Below are 23,248 nucleotides of genomic sequence, written 5' to 3' on the forward strand. Positions count from 1 at the left end.
GTATGAGGTTGAATATCATAATCCTAAAAATGGATGGGCATACAAAGATTTTGAGGCTAATAGTGTAAGTATAATTCATATTTAGGTTATTTCTTAGTTTGTTTGATCAATTATACTTGTGTGTTAAAAGTAAATAATTTATCTATAAAATGATTAACATATTGACTCATATTTGAAAATAGGTTCGAATGAAAGAATTGAGAGAACAACAAAGAGCTTTGCCAGAAGGCGTTGATCGAATGACCACAGAAGAAATTTGCATAACAGTTTTAGGGGAAAATTCATCATACGCTAAATCAAAAGGTCTTAATCGAAAAGTATCTGGTGTTGATGCTATTTCATCTTTTGAAGCTTCTAGCAGTCGAGCACGGTTAGAAGAAGAGTTGGCGAACACACAATCTGAGTTGGCAAGTACGAAAGCTGAGATGGCTATTCAGAAAACTACTGTAGAAGCGGTAGTAAAATTCATGGAGCAGATGACTGGCAAAAGCTTTGCTGAAATTATAAACGTACCTAATTGGTGAGTTCAAAACTAGAATAAATCCCGGTATGATTTTATTAATAACATAATTATTTATAATTAAATTTTTTTTGCATTTATTCAAGCTATTCTTAATTTTATCATGCAGAGTTAATTAAGAAGAAATGAAGAAGTAACTTGATTGAGGTGGATTTTACTTAATGAGACGTATTATTGCCATCGGCAAAGTATGATTTAAGTTTTTAAATTTAGTTGATGTTTATATTTTGGGCATGTTTCATAGGGATCTTTGTCTTAATTCGGATATGAATTATGGTAATTTTGCTTAACACTATGAGTTTTTTTTATGATATGGTTATCTGCTTTCTTTAGTGTCGTATTATCTTTAAAAAATGAAAAAAACTTCTTGTTTTGCGAAGGAAGTTTGCATTCCGCCGGAGAAAAGAGATTAGAAAACAAAGAGTTTCGCTTATTAATTTATTTCTCGTATTATTTCAAATTTTTTTCCTATTTTACACTATGAGTACACAAGAATATGAGTGGAAATATATCAGAATTATGAGAGAGAGCGAACTATGAAACAGAGGGAAGAAACGAAAGAAAAGGGAAGGGAAAATAGGGTAGGTGGCAACGAAGAATGAGACATGATCTCGGTGGAACTCTTCTGCCTAAAAAAAAAATAGAATAGCAATGGTTGCTATTGTTGCTGTATTGCAGAAGACATGTTTTTCCACAGTGTCCTTGAGGTTCAAGGTTCAGTAAAAAAAATCTCAATCTATTATATTATAGTATATATTTGAATTTGGATTTTCCATTTGATTTATTTTATTCATGCAGAAGGAAGTCGAAGAAACATTATTTCAAGCTTTTGGAGAAAAGTCAATTTTGTTTTCTGCTCGAACAATTTTAAAGTTCAATGGCGAATCTGACCAACTTATGGATTTTATTAGAATTGGTACTACGTGATCGAACATATATATGTGTTAGAATTTATTCATATTGTATATGTTTTATTATATATGTATTATTGTATAATACAAGTATTTTGTGTAAACGTTAGTTCCATAACCAATCATTAGTTCAATGTAGTTACATTCTGTCATTTTTTTAAATAAATTTAATTAGCTGAATTTATATGCTTACAATTTAATGATTTTAAGACACTTTAGTTTTGTGTAAAAGACATGTAGCAACTATATATACAGTATTTTTGTTATTAAATTGGTCACTGTTAATATTTATTTATATCGACCAAATGTAATTCTCACTAAATACTCCAACTTTGGACGCTATACTAGTACTCGAGTCTTGTTAAATTACAGTGACCATCGATAGTTACCAAATATCAGTTGGTCGTAAAAAAATAAACAACTTAACATTTGCAATTAAATTATTTTTGGTGGCTACATTCTTGCTATGAAAATATCGTTAGCAACCAAATTAATTGGTCGTTGATAGTTATTAAAAAAATTATAGCGACCGTTGTTTGTTTCGTTACTAAATTGGTCACTATTAACATTACTTACAACGACCGTTTTAAAACAAGTCGCTGAAGACTCTAATCATGGTCGCTCAAGGATCGACAACTAATAGTGACCATTTATAGCTACCAAATCTTGTTTGGTCGCAAAGAAATTGAAGTAACTTCAATTTTGCAACCATATTGTTATTGGTGGCTATATATACATATTTTGCGACTATTTGTCTATCGTCGCTAAAAATTTGGTCGTTAAAGCTAGTTTTTCTTGTAGTGTAACTTGATTATCTACAACTTCTGTGAAATAATAATTTTCCATATTCTGACTTGAACACCTTCGAAAATGGGAAGGAACGTGGACTTCATGTCTTGTCCGAAAATGAACTTTTTCCTCCAATTTGATTTTGTAACTTCTTGATTTTTGACAGACTATCTTCTTCTCCATGCCGTTTACCAATGTGTGCAGAAAACACAATTTACTAAATCTCAGAAAGATATCGTCTTAAGATTGTTGCTCCCGGTATATAAAACGGGTAGTGATTTAGTAAAATGGTCGAACAAATTAGTGGAAATATGAAAAGATTAGCCGAGGCGAGAAAACTCTTTCTTAAGATATTGCCCCGCTACGGTGCTTACGGTTAAATTATAACAACCGATTTATTTCCGATTAATCACCGCCGCACCGATTAATCGTGAGTTGGTCCCTGACCGCCTCCGACCCGATTACCGTTTTTTACAACCTTAATATATATATACACACACACAAACAAACACTACCTCGTCATTCAAGTGCTTCCAAGAATGAAAACAGTGAGACGTTGAGCAATTTCGTATAAATTTGTTTCAAACTTGAGGAATTGCTTTCAGATTTCAAGAGTTTAATTGTTGCACATCATCATACAAAGTAACAAAGGTTAACATTGACAAATATTGAACATAAAATAGAGAACATTAATGGTGGTAATACAATAGTAGTTTTTTACTTTTATTTTTATTATTTTTATGGTAGTACGTAATAGTATATAGTTTATTTTTTATGTATTTCTTAAGGACTAGGCTTGAAGAAGCGTCGACGATATTCTCCAAGAGCCCATATCGGAGGATGCGTACTGGAGCACAGCATTTTTCATAAATGCTCCTGTGATCTCCTGCTCTCCAAAATAAGGGGAAAATATGGATATTTATTTATTCATTCTATTGAAAATATATGAAATATTAAATGCCTATTTTGTATCACTTATTACCTGTTGAGGGAAGTTACCATCTTCCATTTGCGAGTTTATGAGTAGTCTTATTCCACGATGTATGGGCACTGGATCAATCTCACCCTGAGTTTTTTATTTATTTCAATGAAGCTATTTCAATTAGTATTAAAAAAAAAAATAAAGGGTTTGCATTCGGCACCAAATGTTAAAGTTACCTAATTATTTAAAAAAAAAAAAGTATCACCATATTAACATTATCAAAACTCCCCTGAAATTGAAATATCGGGTTTAAACATACTCTGTAAAATTCATTAATTAGGAGGTTGTGAGCTGAAAAAAAAATACTATAGAGGGTTTATGCTAATAAAAATAGCACGAGGAATATTTTAGAAATTTAAAAGAACGCAAGGACGAGTTTGCATTATTGCAAAATAAATAAAAAATAAAAAGTAAGAAAATAATAAAGTAAATCTTTTGGCTTAATCCCACTTTGTACCCTTAAAATGGAGCCTTTTGGCACTTTGCACCATTTCAAAAACAATAATAGTACTTTGCACCCCCAAAACACATTAAATTATTCACAATGCACCATGAATTGAATAATAAAGGCAATTTCACTTTTTATTTGTTTCTTATTTTCCGGAATACAAAATAACAATAAAATGTTATTTTCTTCAACCTCCAACCTAATTTTGAGCGCACAAAGTGCGGAAAAATAAAAATCACACCAAATTATTGAAAACAATTATATTTTCTTACAAAAAAAAAAAAAAAAAACTCTTATCACTAAATTATTCGATGATAGATCTTTTATTGCAACTAGTGGAAATATTAAGTAATGTTTTTTGGAATAAATATGATTTTAAGATAACTTGATAACGAAACAGCTGAATGATTTTTTTTCGTAATATATTTTTTTGTGATAAAAAATATACTTTTTAAATATGTTGATGAGATGTATTTTTATTCTTGCACTTTATAATTTCAAAATAATTGATGAATAAAAACATTTGACATTTGTCATCGAAAAAAATACCATTAAAATATTAAATTACCTTTATTAGCTTTAAAAATTCATTTTGGGTGCATTATGCATGATTTATTGTGTTTCGAGGTGCAAAGTAATATTATTTTTTTTCGAGGATGCAAAGTGCCAAAATGGTATGTTTCAAGGGTGCAAAGTGGGATTAAGCCGAATCTTTTTACATAAACAATCATTAAAACTTCAAAATATTATTTTAATTTCCTGCATGGGAATCATTTTAATTTAAAGATCGGAAAATATTAAGGATGCACATGCACATACTAATTGAATTCAAAAAAAAAAAACGAGTTATGACAAAGTTCAAATTTGATTATGCGTATTAAGTATTAACCTGCCCAGCACTAATAAGAGACAACAATGCCCATGATGTCTGCACCAAATTTGATCTGTTACTTTCAAGGTTAGTGTACACCTACACCAGCAGGTTAATTAGGTATTAAAAAAATATAATATTAATTAAAATCTAATGATAGATAAAAAAAAATTATTGTCATATCTAGGCCAACATAATATATTACAAAATTAATAAAATTAATCAATGTGTGCATGAATTATAGGAAATATATGGAGAGAGAGAGAGTAAGAATACTCTTCTTATTAATTATTTCTCCACTAATTCTTTCTCAATATTTAATACTCCTCCATCCCATTTTAATTGTTGTTTTAGCCTAATTCACACATATTAAGAAAACTAATAATTAAAATGTGCATTGATTTTAGAAAAATCATAATAAAATGATTAAAAAACCACTTTCATAAATATTTTACCATTAATTATCATAAGAGTAGTGAGGAGTGAGGACATAATTGTGAAAAACATAATAAATACTTCTTGAAATCCTAAAGTAATAATTAGTTTGAAATAAAAAAATTCTCTAGAAAGACAAATAAAATAGGAAGGGTGGAGTATTTAACTCTTCCCAATAATGTATTTTTTAAGATGAGGCGATCAATAAATACTACTAACCTTGTTCGAGTTTGAAAGATAACTCTCGCCCCATCCACCATCAAGCAATTGTTTCGACAGCAAAAAATCACAAGCTTTTCGTAAGGTAGGAGAGTTATCGTAAGTTTTGCCATTAGATACTAATCCCTCTACAGCAAACCATGTCCCATAGGTATAACACACACCCCAAAAACCATACCTACACAAAAATATGAAATGATTTATTTTATGTTTCGGACAAATTAAATAGTACATAAATATAATTTAAATTATGAAAAAAAAATGAAGATATATATATATGTACCAAGAACCATCAGACTCTTGATTGTTTTCTATGAACTTTATTCCTGTTTCGATGCACCTTACTATTTCTTTTCGCCGATGCGTATATAGCTTCTTGAAAAGTGACAAGGCTTGGATTGCTGATGACGTGCATTCCACATGACTAGTTGAAATTATAGAAAAAAAAAGTTATATATATATTTCGATCATTTTATCATTTATCGAGATTAGTAAACATATGCCGCACGAATCTGAAAAAAAAAACCGATGAGACAAAGTGTTCATGTTACATGTATTAATAATATTAGCTGATAAATCTTAATTAGACAATGGACTTACTCTCGCTCAATGACGGTATCTTCCATAAATTCCGCAGGGTTGAACTTCTAAAAATGATAAAACATTATTTTCGAAAAGTAAATTTCAACGGATTAATTTTGAGACATAAAAAAATATCCATGCAGTCTGAATAGTTATTAATACATGTTTACCTCAACCCAACGTGGCGATCGTTTAGGTTCCCATGCAGGAAAACCACCATTAGAACTCTGTGTCAATGTTTGAAAAAGTTACAAGAGTTAATCGGTATTTAATTTAAACAAATTGGGTAGCTAGTTAAGAAAGACTATCTTAAGAAATTAATCTTGTCACATTTCGTTAATAATATTCAACTAGATCTACCTGGTAGGACAAGATGAGATTTACAGCATCATATAAGCGTTCTGTTTCGATTTTTTCTCCCACGAGTTGTTGCGGCATTTGGGAGAATAAAAGTGCAACCTGAAAATATAAGGCCAAAAATTAAAATTTAATTTAATTTGTAGCACAAGAATTAATGGTTGTTGTTATATTAATATATAACCTACTTTGAGTCCTCACCTGTGCAGTCTGAGACTTGCCAGCCATGATCTTGTGTTGAAAATGTCCAACCACCTTTGGATATATGCCGATACATTTTACGGAAATCTCCCGATGGGTTATCGCAAACCTAGTAAAGTTTATCTTAATTCTGAGGCTACCTCAAAAATGATATTATTTACCATTTAATTAATTTTTTTTTCTTTTAATTTCTTCATATATATATGAAATTAAACCTGTGAGGCTTTTACGAAGCTATGTGATTTCCTCAGGGTTGGCCCATACTCTTCCGAAAGATTAGCCGATAAGATTGCTTGAATAGAAAAGGCAGCTTCCCACATTTGACAACCAAAAGTCTATGCAAAATATAACCAAAAAATAGGAAACATATGTAACAAAACTAGATAATTAAAGCCTCCACAAGTGTAACAGAATTGATATCACACACACACATATATTGATATATATGTACACACACCTGCATTTTCATGCCATCTTCAGCTACCCATAGATAATCTGGTAAACGAGCAAGATGTCGCTTGTAAGCTTCGGAATTAGGATCCTCCACCCAGCAAGCAACTAGACTGACCATCTAATTTAATTAATTAAGAAAAAAACATTATATTATATATATTGAGGGCTATGTAGCTGGTATATACTTAATAAAACTCCCCTTCATGGAAAATTAACTTTCCTCCATGGGAAATTAGATGCCACGGTACCTGATTATTTATACTGGGTGGATTTGAAACACAGATCTACACATAATCACACACACTCATATGTATGTGTGTTTCGTGGATAGTTATTTAATAAAAAAATCTACGATTCGAATTCACCCGAGTGTAAATATATAATCAGGTGTGGCATCTAACTCCCCTGCATGCATGCATGCATGCACTACTCTTGTCTTTATTTATTTTTTCTAACATAATTAAACGTTACCTTTGCAATACAGGCACTCCCAAAGTATCTGCTATTCATGTCCTCATAATGAACATGTTCATTGGCAGTTCGTAAAGCCTTGTCTCTTAATTTAGAAAATGGCCATCTTTTAAGCAATGGCTCAGTCAAATGATGAAGGAATCCCCACAGCATATCTTGTATCAAAGGGTGTGGATAATATAGATCTTCCTAATAAAACATCATGTATTAATTCAATAAAAAAATTTCTTCCCAAAAATGGCGTTTATGTAATTGTTTCTATATATGAGATGTAAGATCAGTAATTAACCTTTGCAAAAGTGTTTCTTGCTCTATTCCAATTTATTTCTTCGTATGGCTCGTTGTAAATCTCTTGTCTTAAGGATCGGATCAATCCCGTAATAGGTCCAACGAACCTCTTCCCGTATAAATACGACATCGGCATATACAACAATCGAGCATAGGACAACATTTTACCTGCACAAGGATTAAATAACCTTAGAAAAGTTTGGCCTTAAACTAAGGAATCAATTAAAACTAGATATTTTCAAAATAATTATACTAAACCTAGATGAATAGGGAAGAATTTCGGGAGCAACCAAAACTCCGGGGGCATCGGATTGCAGCCATCCCATTCATACACGCCCAACACCTTAATTAAAACACGGGCAAACGGACTAATATGATATATGATAATAATTAAACATAACATATATATTTATACATATACAAATGTATATATATATCAATATCGGATCATCTCACAGTGAGCCAAAGTTTTCCCCACGATGGTGTGCCGACGGCACCACCGTGGTCGAGTATCCATTTCCGGCCTCTGTCGACTGCCATGTCAGCACCATCTTCAAGGCCTTCACCTAGAAGCCTTAATGCGACGTAATTTAGGGCAGAACCAAACATTGTGCTGTGGCCCTCTATATGCATTCCCCACCCTCCATCTTTATTCTGTGCCACAAGCAATTTTTAATAATCAAAACTTGTAATTCATTAAATGAAAATCACTAGTACTTTATCATTGTGAAAAAATATATATATATTTGAGAAATAAAACCAAGTGGCAAGTGTACGTAACCTGGTGATTATATATGTATCTTTTGATCTCCTTCTGATGCTCTGGTGATAGAATAACATTTATTGATCCACTGATATACAAGCCCATCACCTGCAGTTTAATTTGTTGCATTAATCAAAATTTTGTAATGCTAGTTATTTGTTTTAAAAACTCCCGATGATTCATACAGAGTTTTTTTAGCAATTCCAAATAACACAGGATTTTGAATTCATTCCTAGTTATTACAATGAACTATATATGCTCCGATTACTGTTAATTTTGTAAGATTAGATCTCGACCCTGAACTTGGGACATTTTAATGCATTCAACGCTGCTAACCAACCATTGAGAACATTAACCTGTGAAAACATTTCCAACAATTATTTTATATATTGGTAAGACATAATGCAAATGATAATATATATAAGTATTTAAATAATGTTAAATTAAATGTTAAATGCAACATTCATTATTATTAAATAATATTAAATAAATTATTAACAAATTTAATATAATAAAGTTTGAAAAATATAAAAAATTGCCGTTCAATACCCTAAACATCTATCATTAATTATATAATATTAATAAACTCTACTATTGAAAAATATAAAAGTTAAGATACACAATTAAATATAAACAAATGCATGACTTAATACAACGTAACTCACTTAGGTTATTAAATAGATAGTGTGACAAATCCGAATGAAAAAATAAAATAAGATGTCTATTTAGAAAAAAATAGATTATAACTCATATATTTTAATTTGTTTTCTTACTTTAAAATAAAACTAAACTCAAAATACTAAATTGTGATTTTTCTTTTAATATTTAGTTTAATCAAATAGTAAGATTTGAATTGATTAATTTCAAATTCTTTCAGTTAGTCAACTTTAATCAAAGATTTGAATCAATTAAGCTTAATAATTGACAACATATTAATTGAAGTAACTATTTATAATTAAAGTCTAATATCTTTTAATTCAATTTTATCATAAAAAGTAATGAATTTAATTCCTAACATACGTGATATGTCTAATTGGGTCAACCCAATGTGCATACAATTTCTTTACTTAATGGGCCACGAGCCCAATATTTAAGACCACTACCACCGAGGCCCAATCACCTTCAAGTAAGGATTGAACCCGACAATCTCAACTAAGATATAAATAATGATTTAATTCATTTATTAAAGGGAGACCCTATTATCTCAACAATACGACAATTCATATTCTCTCAACTATTTCTACAATCCGCATGTCTGACTTGAGCGTCGGAGGAGTTTCCGCCGGATCAACCCCGACCTAGTTCACGTGTTCTACGATCCCAGGTATCTCGAGATCATCAAGCTCGTAAGCCAGTGATCCATTCTGCTCTTACAGCTCATCTTACTTCAACTTTCTAAGGTGAACTAAACTCTAGTATCATCAATACGTAAGAATCAAATAGTAAGATTTGAATCGATTGAACTCATGTCCGTTCAATTTGTAAATATTTTTCAAAGATTTTAATAGATTAAGTTCAACCATTGACAAGAACGTATTAATCGAGCTAACTATTTATAATTAAAGTCTAATATCCTTTTAATTCAATTTTAACAAAAAATAAAAATAAATTTAATTCGTAAAAATCGTAAGAATCAAATCGTAAATTGTAAGATTTAATCTGCCATAATATTTGAATAGATAAATCTTACGATTTTTACAAATTAAATTTTATTATTTTTTTATGATAAAATTCAATAAAAAAATACTAAACTTTAACTATACATAGTTATTTCAATTAATACGCTATTGTAAATTGTTGAGTTTAACCGAATGGTTTAAGGGTGTCACAAGTTCGAATGCCACATGAACGATTTTTGAACGGGTGATTTAATAATTTTTACGAATAGTACAAAATAAATTTTGCATAAAATGTATTATTTATGTTTTTAAATATTAATTATTAAATATTTATAATAAGGGTGTTTTGGACAATACACAAATCATTAAAAAATCAATATTATTGTTGGGACACGTAGCGCGATTTGAAAGGCGTATCTCATGTGAGTTGTGTTGCTGGAATATCACGTAGAAGGTCCCACTTATTTTAATATTGCAAGAAATAACTTTTGAAATAATGACCACACATATAATTATAACATATTAATTAGGTAAGATAATATATTAAATATATTTTTGATTGATTATTTATAGAAACATACCAAAGGGGGGAGGAAAAACAAAGGACCAGCGGATTCAGAAGGCCAGTGTCCATCGTGAGCCTGAATGGTTGAGTAGTAACCAATAGCCCGTCGAAGTGTAGTTGTCATTGTTTCCTCTGTTATTTCCACCACTTCATTCACTTTTATGGCCAATGGAATTTCACCACGTGGATTTTCCTTTCTTAGCTGCAATATTTTTCATCAGACAATCTTTCAAAAGCATTACATGGCCTTATTTCATATAATTAAAAAAAAAATAAAAAAAATAAAATAAAGGCAGTACTCAACAAAAATCGATAATTCGATGACGACCAACTTCAAGTTTATACAATAAGCTCTACAATTCCATAAAAGGTTAACACAATAAGCTCTCTTTATTTAAACTTTTATCTTTCATGCACATAACTTCAAATTCATATTTGTTTGTTAACCTATCTAACAAAGCTTTAATTCTCTCTATATAAGCTCTTCTTTAGTACTACTTGAAATGTATAGTTGGTTATTTCAAAAAAGAAAAATAAATGGAAATGTTAGTTCTTTGAGCGCTTTATATTGTTTTCTAATATCTCTTACTAATCTATGTCTACCTAAACCTTCCCTTGAAATTAAACTACTTGAAATGTCATATTTATTTGCTGAGATCTCTCACTAAACTCTTTATATCTAAGGTCTCCTTTAACATAAATTGGAAATTTTATCTTTTCAAAATTACATGTTAGATATTTTTTCTATTGGGAAAAATTACGATCACCCCCTCGAGGTAGGATCAAATTACCATAAAATCCCTTATGTGTTTAGGTAATTACAACCACCCTTTAACTATGTATTGTCTTACGCGTTCACTCTTACGATGTCAAATTTACCTATTGAAGGAGGGGTTTTTTCGTAAGACAATGAGTAATTACCCAAACAGGAAGGATTTTTTCATAATTTAATCTTACCTCAAAGAGGTGGCCGTAATTTGCCCTTTCTATTATAACAATGTTGGGCAAATTACAGTCACCCCTGAGGTAAGGTTAAATTATAAAAAAACCCTTCTTATTTGCATAATTACAACCACCCCTCAACTATGCATTGTCTTACGAAAAAACCTTTTCAGTTGGTAAATTTAGAGGTGTTCATTCGGCAAAATCGTACCAAAAATTATGTACTCCAAATTTTCATACCGTTTATCGTACGGTTCGGTAAATAACCGAATTATCGAAATTTTATTAAAAATATTTATAATTTTGTTTTTTTTTTAATTTTTTTAATTAATTTTAGTTTAAATAGAAATATTAAATAAAAAAAACTGAATATAGAACCGAATTACCGGTTCGGTAATTGGCATGTACCGAATTTTCGTTCGGTTCGGTTCGGTCTGTTTACTGACCGGATGAGCACCCCTATGTAAATTTAACAACATAAGGGTGAACGTGCAAGTAAATGCATAGTTGAGAGGTGACAATAATTACGCAAACAAGAGGTTTTTTTTTAGTAATTGACCTTACCTCAGGGGTGACCGTAATTAACCCTATGTTTGTAATAAGTTGGTTTTTGCATTATAATTGGCATGTTTGAAAGTCGAATGTTTTTGTGAAAATATTTTTCCAAATCTACTATATTATCAATTCTATAGTAATACAGATTACAGGAAAAGAAAAGAAAATACACTAAAAAGAAGTATATTAGTCGTTGCAATATAGAACATATTTAATACTAAACTTTAGAGTTATTGCAAAATAATTCAGCAGATTTAATCAATAGAGTTCAAATTTTACATTTATTATCCCAATATTCATATGTACATACTTTTTGTTGTAAATAGTATGGAATGTGTGGTTTCCTAACATAACCACTTGATGGTTTTCAACTTCCCACTAGTTTATTAACTTCCCATATCTATATATGGTGTTAGTGGCGATGTAACTTCTACGTAACTTCCACATGTAACTCCTTTGTAACTTTCCGGTGGCTACCACCTATATAAATGAGAAACACTCCCTACCCACGTATCCCACAATTTTCTCTCTACGGATTGTTGTTCCTTGCATTCTCTCTTTCTCTTATTGTCTTGTTATTTACATTCTTATGAATTTCCACAAACACAAACCAAAGAGCTAGATAAATAGGTCATTTTACAACACGTTATCAGCACGAAATGCTCGTTGTTATTGTGGAAAGACAATTGTTTATGGGGCGAGGATACTTGAAGAATTCGAGGTGCTCGTGGAAAGGTAATTGTTCGTGGGACAAGGTTACTTGCAGAACTTGTGACCCAGGTTTATATGTGAAACGGTAATCTCGAAAAAATATATTATATTCTTCGTAATATTTGGATTTAAGTGTTTCAAATAAACTTTAATCTCCTTGAAATTTTGATTTCGTAAGAGATGCATGATAGATCTATTTAATGGCATGAAATATATGAATAAACTTTATGTTCAAGTCATTACTTCATTTATGCCGTGGATGATTTGAAAATATGGCCTGGTTGGTAGTCCTTATTCTGTGAATAGTATGATTAAAATGCCTTCATATTTCATATAATAATTGCTCTGAGCATGTGAAAGGATTTCTTGTTATCGGGCAAGAGTATCGGATGTTCAAGTATGAAATATTGTCATGAATTTTGCCGTCTCACTCATGCTATACGACTCTATGTATTTTGCTATATGTGATGATTCAATGTTTGAGATTCAAAGTGATGAAATCTGGTATATATTCGTTTGTCTCATGCTCTTAACGTATTATCACTTGTGCCCGGTGTGATTGTATGAATTTTACATTATGGATATGTTTAGGTAATTGGTAATTAACTATCTCAGTCATTTCAAATTAGTTCGTGGAATTTGTATGAGATATATATACATGATAATTATGATTTATATCATGACAAGTTGTACGGTTTTGGTTATCTTTTATACTATATTAGAGCATGCTATATGTCTTTAATGTTTGGCAAATTTACATTGTCTTGATTGCATAAAGACTTTGGTCAATCTCTAATTCAGAATTCTTGATTGACGTATAGTTTATTTGTCATATGTAATTTTATGACATAAATATGGTAAGCAATATTTCGTTTGTCGTTATGGTTTATCGTATGAAATCCATGAGTTTGTATGAACATGTGGTGTATGAATTATTAGACCGGAAGTTCTAATATGTGCAAAATATTCATGAAATTGTTTATGGAGGTTACATCCCCATAAAACAATAATACTCCTTATTCTATTTGATTTGAGATGAAACACATGAGCAAACTCGAGTTTACCCAACTTAATGTATTTGGTGAAAGTTTTGTTGGTTGGAGAATGGATGTTAAGATCCATAAGCTTAGTGAGCAATTGAGAATGGTTTTTTTCGAGTATAATTTATTAGGTAAAACCCAGAAGGCTGAGACTATGTTTCTGATTACGAGATAATTAGATGAAGTCCTTCGTTTGGACTATTCATCAAACAAGGGTACCCATAAAGAATGGGATAACCTCACTAGTCGTCTTGATTACCAAAAGACAATACGCTTGCCTGAAGCAATGAGCAAATGTTCATAAACGATTTATATATGGACTTTAAAATCCGAATAGAGCTCAAAATCAGAACATAAATATATGTTTTATATATAGTGGATCTAAGAATTGGTCGCGGACCTGAAGTGCGAGGAACGTTGGGGCTGGAGATGCAAATAATAATGCACCAGCATAGACTGAGTTGGTAGAGGCAAATATTTTCTATGTATAGCCCGTCACTCAGCCTCCATACTTGGGCACATCTGACCAAATAACCCTTGCTGGGATATGATTGAACTGTTGATTTCATGCATTATGTTTATTTTATTACTCGGGTTTATTATTTTTGATTTTCAACCATCTTACTTCATATTCTCATGTTATGAACCATATTCGTATTTTGATTATGTTTAGTTCATGCTCTGGATCATATATTTATGTCATTATGTGTTCTAAGTTAATTATTATGTTATTCAGTGGTGTTTGCTTGATGAATTTATTTAGTACCTGAAGTACTGAAAATATGTGATTAGAATATATAACGCTCTAGACATGACATGTGGGGATAAATGTCTGGCAGATAGTGCGACTACACATACTATCCTTAGAGATAAGTCGTATTTTTATTAATTTCATGTCTAGTAGTAGCAAAGACCTCTTTGATAACTAAATGAGGCCGATGTAGTTTTGATAGATGGTTATGGTAATGTCCACATTATGTTATCACATGGCACAACTTTTGCCATTAAAGTAGTTATTTTTCCTCCACGTTCCAGTAGAACGTTATTAAACTTTACAGATATTTGAGCTAATGGTTATTATGTTGAAATCATTGAAGCCAAGAAATCGAATATATGTGCATCATCTCTAACATGTACGACCAGAAGCGTGCATTGGGAAAATTAGAGGAATTTTTCGACACGGTTATGTAGAACCACAATTTGAATGCCAGAAGCATAAATTGTCGATTGCTTGTAATTTGATTATATGTCAGCATATGCACATACATGAAATGATTCAATATTTTTTGGAAGAAATCCAAGAAGATATATGTGAAATATGTATCACCATCTATAACTTAAATTTAGAACCTTAGACAGGCGATCTCTTATCCGCTCAAATTGCGGACTGTCACTTTGATGAGATTGTCTTCCCGCCGTTAGGGGGAGGAAAGAACGTCTACACTAACGTTCCTGAAGAACGGCGTGAAGTCGTGTGAGACGACCCCACGTGTCTCATCAAGATCTCTTACAGAGAATTGATATATAGATTAATAGATCATCCACACTAACGTTCCTGAAGAACGGCGTGAAGTCGTGTGGGACGCCTACTAAATCTGCAAATAATGTCAACACTAATGTTCCTGAAGAACAGCGTGAAGTCGTGTATGGCGAATAATGCCAGACTCATTCTATGGTTTGAAAAAGTGACGAGATCTCAAATAAGCCTGCAAGGATAGATGTCCTAGAAGGACAATGACGGGTAGGCCATCAATCCATGCTAACAAGTCTTGCATCCCTTACTAGGAGAGAGGGAGCGCAATGGGACCAAAGGATTCTCACCCCCGGAAGTGGATGAATGTCCAACAATCGAATCCGGTTAGCACTAGTACAAATGGGATCCCACCTGATCCATCTCATAAACTAATTCCGGACTATGGATTCGTCCTGTAGACGAAGTCGGGGGACGCCTCGACATTAATATCCATTCCCGTGAATAGAAAAAACTCGGTTAGTTATTCATGCATGAATGAGATGTGGTATTGGGATGAAATGATCATCGATGATAAACTTCTCTACACAGTAGCTACTGAACTTTTTATCGAGTGATGATATAAAACCTCGATCAATTGATAAGCGTAAACAAATGGATGATGGCCGAAATGAAAACAAAAATCAATCCAAGCTGAATTTGATTCCTTGATAAAATGAAGAGTGTAGAGACCAGTAGTTCCTACAACTCCTTGAATTTCACCCATGGGATATAAGTGAGTACTCACAAAGAAAAGAAATGAGATTGGGAGCCAAAAAGCTCATCTCATACCTCAAACGAGATTGGGAGCCAAAAAGCTCATCTCATACCTCAAACGAGATTGGGAGCCAGAAGATTCATCTCGATAGCTCAAATGAGATTGGAAACCAGAAGATTCATCTCATAGCTTAAACGAGATTGGGAGCCAGGAGACTCATCTCATAGTTCAAGGAATGAAATGAGATTGTGAACCAGAAGATTCATCTCATAGCTCAAATGAGATTGGGAACTAGAAGATTCATCTGATAGCTTAAACGAGATTGGGAGTCAGGAGACTCATCTCATAGCTCAATCAATGAAATGAGATTGAGAACCAGAAGATTCATCTCATAGCTCAAATGAGATTGGGAACCAGAAGATTCATCTCATAGCTCAAGCGAGATTGGGAGCCAGGCTCATCTCATAACTCAATTAATGAAATGAGATTGGGAACCAGAAGATTCATCTCATAAATTAAACAAGATTGGGAGCCAGAAGACTTATCTCATAGCTCGGCGAGATTGGGAGCCAGAAGACTCATCTTATTGTACAATGATTTAAGAGCAAATGAGATTGGGAGCTCGAAGACTCATCTCATAGTTCAAGGATTTCCTCAGCAACCCGAGATTGATTTTAAAGAGGTATACTCTTTCATGGTGAATGTTATTAAATTCATGGTCACAAAGTATCTTACGGGGATCTAGATACAAATATTTATATGAAAGTCCTTAAAGGACTATGTTTCCCCGAAACAATTAGTTCCAGACCACGGAACATAAACTTAGTTGGGCTGAGACGTTTATTTAAATTGAGGCTTGAAATATTCCGGAAGAATATGATAATATCCTAAGTGAGTAATTGCTCCGGAAGAGAATATGTGAACAATAATTGATTTTGATTGTTCCCATTACTACAATTTATGTTTAAGGACATGAACTTGATTTGGACTCCTGAAGAAATCAAGTAAGAGAAACTCAATTGTTGAAAATTTGAGTTCAAGATCAAAAATCTAAATGAGACTAATTTGTTGTCTCTGCCAACTTAAAATTATCATGTCAATTATATTTATGTCCATCAATCGAATTACATCGAGAAGATGTTATGGATAAGGAGAAATTATCGAGTAACACCTATGGGAGCTGGAAAGTGGAAAAGGTCCAATTATTCATTCCGTCCCATGGAGCAGGACGAGGAAGTGTTAGCACCAGAATTGCCATATGTAAATGCAATATATGCATTATTATGCTTAACTCCATGTACTCGATATGATTTATCTTTTTCGGTAAATTTATTAGATAGACTTTTCTCAACTTACCGACACGCCCTATGCATCAATGAATGAGGCGAAACTTGTGGTTTATATTGGCATTGACTAGAAGTCATATCCACAAAAGGCTCGTTCCCAATCCATGGTTAAGTATTGGGAAAATAGCTATGTCTTGGGGTTCTATGAAATGTACCTCGGTTGTCACTAGATCAAATCATGCATGATGTTTGTTTCACAAGATAGTGAGTGAATGCACTTGGCCTGAAGCCATGATTAAGCATGTTTGAGATTTTTGTGAATTGGCTACCACAAAAGATCCTAAGAGATTGTATTTAACTGCATTGAGCAAATGAAGACGAGCTTCATTAAATATGACAACTCCAAGAACATAGTTATGAGGTTTTCTTCAATCAACAATAGTAAGAGCTCAAACAATAATGATTCAGTAGATCATGAAACATGATAACTACGCTGACTTATTCACTAAGTTTTCGCCTAAAGTCACTTTGGAAAAGTATGTTAAGGATGCTGACTTGCGTAGATTATACAAGCTCGCTCCCTTGTAGACATCAGGGGAGTTAACTTGAGGGGGAGTACCCTGTAGGTACTCAGTATCCAGAAGATACCCGAGTGCCCTGTTGTACTCTTTTTCCTTCGTGCGAGGTTTATTTTTCCCACAGGGTTTTAGTTACTCGACAAGGTTTTAATGAGGCAACATTTGTTGATTGAAAAGATTGTGCGTTGTACTCTTTTCCCTAATCGAGATTGTTTTTTTTCCCAATGGGTTTTATGACTTGGAAGGTTTTAACGAGGCAACACAAAAAGCACAATAGTGGTTTGATAGGAACCCAAGGGGGAGTGTTGTAAATAGTATGGAATGTGTGGTTTCCTAACATAACCACTTGATGGTTTTCAACTTCCCACTAGTTTATTAACTTCCCATATCTATATATGGTGTTAGTGGCGATGTAACTTCTACGTAACTTCCACATGTAACTCCTTTGTAACTTTCCGGTGGCTACCACCTATATAAATGAGAAACACTCCCTCCCCACGTATCCCACAATTTTCTCTCTACGGATTGTTGTTCCTTGCATTCTCTCTTTCTCTTATTGTCTTGTTATTTACATTCTTATGAATTTCCACAAACACAAACCAAAGAGCTAGATAAATAGGCCATTTTACAACACTTTTATTTATTTTACTTATTATTAGAATAAAAATAGGGCAAATTTCGAAAAAATTCCTGGACTTAGGCTAAATCACAAAAGACTCCCCCACCTATCAGTAATTATCTATAATTGCCCCCGATGTTTGTAACCGTCTGACACTGACCCCATTTTTTCACGAATTTTTTTTTATTCCATGGAATATTTTCTGAAATATGTCAATTCTACCATTGGAGACGACATTGTTTAATGCTACATTTTGAAAACAAAAACTACCCTAAAAGGAGTAATGACAATACTAAAAAGTTGTGATTGTGTTATTTAGAATAAAGATTCCATGTAAAGGCCCCCATCATGGAATTTTTTTACTTTACAAAAGTAGCATAGAAATGTCACGCCTGCATTTGTTAGAGAATATTCCCTCGAATAAAAAAGAATTCGTAAAATATTACACCTTAAGAGAGTCGGTGTAAGACGGAAATAAACGTCCGGGGAATTTTAGTAATTACGGATGGGTGTGAGTATTTTTCGTAATTTAGCATAAGTTCAGGGTGGTTTTCATAATTACCCATAAATATATGCATATGCGTTCTGTACGAGTGGAGTTGCTAGGAATACATATTAGAAAAGGAAATGTATTTGTATTTTATCGCGTGTGTGTGTGTAAGAGAGAGAGAGAGAACCTGCATCCGCATTAGGAGGTCAGCACTTTGTTTGAATCGGAATCTGTTCTTATTGAAGTTTTGCCGCATTATTTCAACTTGGGCTCGCTCCTCCGCCGTCCCAGCTTCGGCGTCGAACTCCCAGTGCTGCCTGCCTACGTGGCCGTTGGTGGTCGTCAGCCATTGCCCCTCCCCATCACCAATCTTTAGCTTCCACATTTTTATTTCCTGCGTGCATCATTAATTAATTGTATTGCAAGTCAAAATTGAGCTCAAAATTTGATGAAGCAAATGATTTGACTCTGAAGAAATGATGCATCAAAACGTGGAGCATGAGAATAAAGTAAGCAAGAGAAGATGTATACCAGGACTGAAGATATCTGTTGATTTCAGAAGAAAGTGTGTATCCGTTTGTTTTTGTTTTCGGAACTTATTTATAATATTAAAGCATGAGAAAAAGATTATCACAACTTATATGTTGTTTAACTGCTTATAAGCTATTCAAAAGTGTTGGTATTTTTTTTAATAGATCTTAAAATTTTAAAACATAAGCCGCTAGAGTGGATTATATATAAGATATGGGGTCATAAGCAATAAGCCCCTTGTATAGCTAAGAAATGGTTCTTAAACATTTCTTTGTGATAATCCCTTAGAAATTTTATTCGCAATACTACCCTTGTGTTAATTAGTCAATTCCTAAAAATCTGCTGCGAGATAAAAAAAAAAATTGTTTTATTTTTTTATTTTTTATTATTTTTGGACTTTATTTAGCATTTTTTTATTTTTTATTTTTTAATAAAAATATTTTTTTAAATAAAAAAATGATTTTTTTTCTCGACATGTTTACTATGCCGAATATGACTATAGTTGAATATGACTATAGTCTAATATGACTATATGTGACTATATCACCGGTAGTCATATTCTTACTTTATATTGCATTTTTTTACATTTTCAACTTAAAAATTTCGATTATATAGTGTAGTACAATCATGTTTATCAAATTATATAGAACAAACGAAGATTACCTATTATTTACGAAAACAATCCAATCAACATCCACATAAAAATCACAATTTGAATCTTGTTATTACAAGTCAACTTGAAATGAGAATATATAACATATTCGAATATGACTACATACATATTCAACTATAGTCATATTCGAATATTGCTGCTCAAATTTGAAATTGTATGTTTAGATCTGAAGAAAAAAAAAAGAGAGAGAGAAATCGAACCAGACAAAAGAATTTACAAAACTTAAATATAACTATATATGTTACCACATACGACTACGTATGTATATGACTACAAAACTGATTCTAGCCATTTGGCTTGCAAGTTGCTCTATTTTCACTAGTACATTATATTTCATAGCCATCGCCACCATTTATTCCGAAGTTTCCTCATCGGATATCCAATAATGCTCAAACTACACCCTCTCAACAAATAAAGGCCTAATTAACAATAATTGGAATATCAAAATCAAACACAAATGACCCGAACAAATTTTAAATTGAACATCGCTCAAAGTGAAGAGTAAAAAAGGAAAAAAATATCACCAAATTGTTTGACGATTAATATCCGGAGATAGGAGACACCAAATTCAATCTTGTGGGTATAGAATATATAAATATATGCTCGGAATACTCTGTCCAAATTTTGGCCACATCCAACGGTTCAATTGCACGAAAAATGTGTCCAATCTAGCTGCCCCGAATTATTCAGTAACAAAAACCAACAGCGGTTGTTTTAAGATATGATATGTAGTTAGAGAAGTCCAATCTCGATCTCCACTATTCAGAACGTATATTGATGTGTTAAAAAGTCTATATAAAAATATTAACCCGATCCGACAATTAGATCATCCAATATGGCCTCCGCACGAAAACTGCTACGTCTCAAAAAACTGATTTGTCTCCTCTTTTTCCGTCTACTCTTCGAAAGGAGAATCGGAAGCCCGCGTCGGTGCCGTGTGCAGCTGAGTGGTCTCCATCGGTGAGTGATGGTGTACAGATCTGTAAAAAAAAGAGATAACTCGAGAGAGATAACGAACAAGAGAGAGAAATTTATGTGAAGACGAAATAGGCAACAACGACGGTGGGCAGTGGCGGCGGCGGCGGCGGAGGAAGGTCGGATTTTCCTGAGATAGTTGAGAGATTTAGGTGGAGAGGTGGAGAAGAGAGTAGATGAATGTGATAGAGGTGGAGACAAATAATTAAGATTTAGGGTCATAGTAGTTGAGGGTATTTTTGTCTTCTCACACTAGTTCGGGGGGTCTCGCTAATTAAGATTGGATTGTGGGTGTGGCCAAAAGTCTTAAAGTCAAATGAGTTTTACTCATAATATTTTCTATTTGAGGGGGTATTGCATATTTTCCCATAAGATATTCATATTTTTTAAGTACTTATACGGTTATACTCGAACTTTTTATTTAAGATCTTACAATGAGTAACATAACTTATAAACATCTTATAAAATGTTCAAGAGCCTATAATCTATTTAAAAGTGTTTGGTAAAAAAATTAAAAAAATCTAATTTTTTTTTTTCCAAAAATAAGCGGTTAGGGAGCTTATAAGATGTTTTTAAAAAAGTACATCCACCCCACATTTTTTAAGATCTTATTTGATTATTTAATAAAATACTCAAAATACAAAATTACCCTCAAATACTTTATTATATTACATGAATATTAATATCATTTATATTTTATCAAAACAATGTATTTCTGTAATCAAGATTAATTGTTAGTTAAAATATAATTATCATAATAATTGTCAAAAAAATTGTTCTCTATTTACATTTTATAGGTATATAAAACACCCGAATATTCTTATTATCTGAATAGTAAATTATATTTCTTTAATCTATAAAAAAAATTGCATTTCTTTTACAACCTTTATTTTATATTAATATTTTAATTTTATATTATTATTTTTATTTAAAAAATTAATTTGTAAATATTATAATAATATTTTAGGAACAAAAGTATTGAGTTAAATAAGTCTAACAGTTATAGTGGCGTCATGTATTTTGTCATTGTAGCGAACATACCTTCTATTTCCAAACAGCTGAACAACTTATAAAAACTAAAAGTAACTTATAAGATGTTTTAAATAAGCTTTGTCAAACGGGCTCTTAAAAATGAATTTTTTAAATAAGACGTAAACATCTGATAAGTTCTTTTAAGAGCTGATAAGTTGTTACATCTTATTTTTAAAATTAATTTTGAAAGAGTTTGGGTATTAAACTTATAATTACTTTTGTTCATTACTATAAGATCTTAAATAAAAAGATGGAGTATAAGTATTTAGCAAGAAAAACCCGGCTAACACATCATGTTCTTTCACGATTTTCCACGTAAATGATGCATAAAATTATTTTCTTACGTTCATAAAATTTAGGGTTCTTCCAATTTTGTTCATATCTCCATTTCTTTCTACCATGCATTTGACAATGGCAATGGGCTACGACCCCATGTACTTTTATGTTGACGTATCATCTAAAACTTTCTTGGATTTTTCATGTGTGAATTAAATTGTTAGGGTATTTCGAATAGGTGAACGTTTGGAATAGATGAGTTTATACCCTAAGAACAATCTATTAATGAAATAACTCGTTATAAACAACATATCCTTTCACGAGAAGACTCTCAAATATTTATATATAAGACAAAACATCGCCTGTTTTGAATAAGATTTATACAAACGTTAAGTTCTGATACGCGTAAAACCTACGTATGAAAAACCGCAAGTGTACAGTATCGCGTTTTGTAGAATAGTGAATTCCAGATATCGATCCACAGGGAATTAAGTTCCTAAATCTACCAAGTACCGTAATTATACTATCCTAAACTTTATCTAGACGATCGAAAGGGAAGGGGATGAAGCTAAAAATAAAGAAACAATAATAAAAGCAACGGTCCGCCAGTATAAACGAGGAATTCCGATGTGTGATGGCTTCTAGGGAAAATCCACCAGTGTACTATCGATAAAGATCTACAAATCCGAATCTATTGTCAATTCTATGTTCGCTAACCCAGACACTAAAATACTCTAACCCCCGTCTCCAGTGTAGTTAGAGTCTACCCACAGGTCCGACGTCTCCGTTCAGAACCTGATATTAAGAGAGCATTTAGGTCAAGTCCTTAAGGGCTACC

General features: G+C 32.3%; 1 long non-coding RNA gene and 1 pseudogene across 2 annotated transcripts; one reads left to right on the forward strand and one right to left on the reverse strand.

The window, feature by feature from the left end:
- LOC148771100 (uncharacterized) lies at positions 1-1,239 on the forward strand. The gene is made up of 3 exons (XR_016030850.1): positions 1-64; positions 183-520; positions 630-1,239. It is a non-coding gene; the product is annotated as an uncharacterized LOC148771100 (long non-coding RNA).
- Positions 1,240-2,784: 1,545 nt separating this feature from the next.
- Positions 2,785-19,607, reverse strand: LOC148771101 (lupeol synthase-like; annotated as a pseudogene). Its single transcript, XR_016030849.1, has 19 exons — positions 19,455-19,607; positions 19,111-19,317; positions 10,491-10,676; positions 8,309-8,398; positions 7,984-8,181; positions 7,786-7,870; positions 7,529-7,695; positions 7,240-7,428; positions 6,773-6,886; positions 6,531-6,650; positions 6,299-6,424; positions 6,118-6,216; positions 5,928-5,984; positions 5,776-5,822; positions 5,459-5,599; positions 5,176-5,353; positions 4,540-4,620; positions 3,203-3,286; positions 2,785-3,106 (listed from the first exon to the last, which is right to left on the reverse strand). The product of XR_016030849.1 is annotated as a lupeol synthase-like (transcript).
- Between the last annotated feature and the right edge of the window lie 3,641 nt (positions 19,608-23,248).

Source organism: Erythranthe guttata, chromosome 4, assembly GCF_056151865.1.
Source record: "Erythranthe guttata isolate IM_541 chromosome 4, IM_541, whole genome shotgun sequence".
In the NCBI taxonomy this organism is placed as follows: Eukaryota; Viridiplantae; Streptophyta; class Magnoliopsida; order Lamiales; family Phrymaceae; genus Erythranthe; species Erythranthe guttata.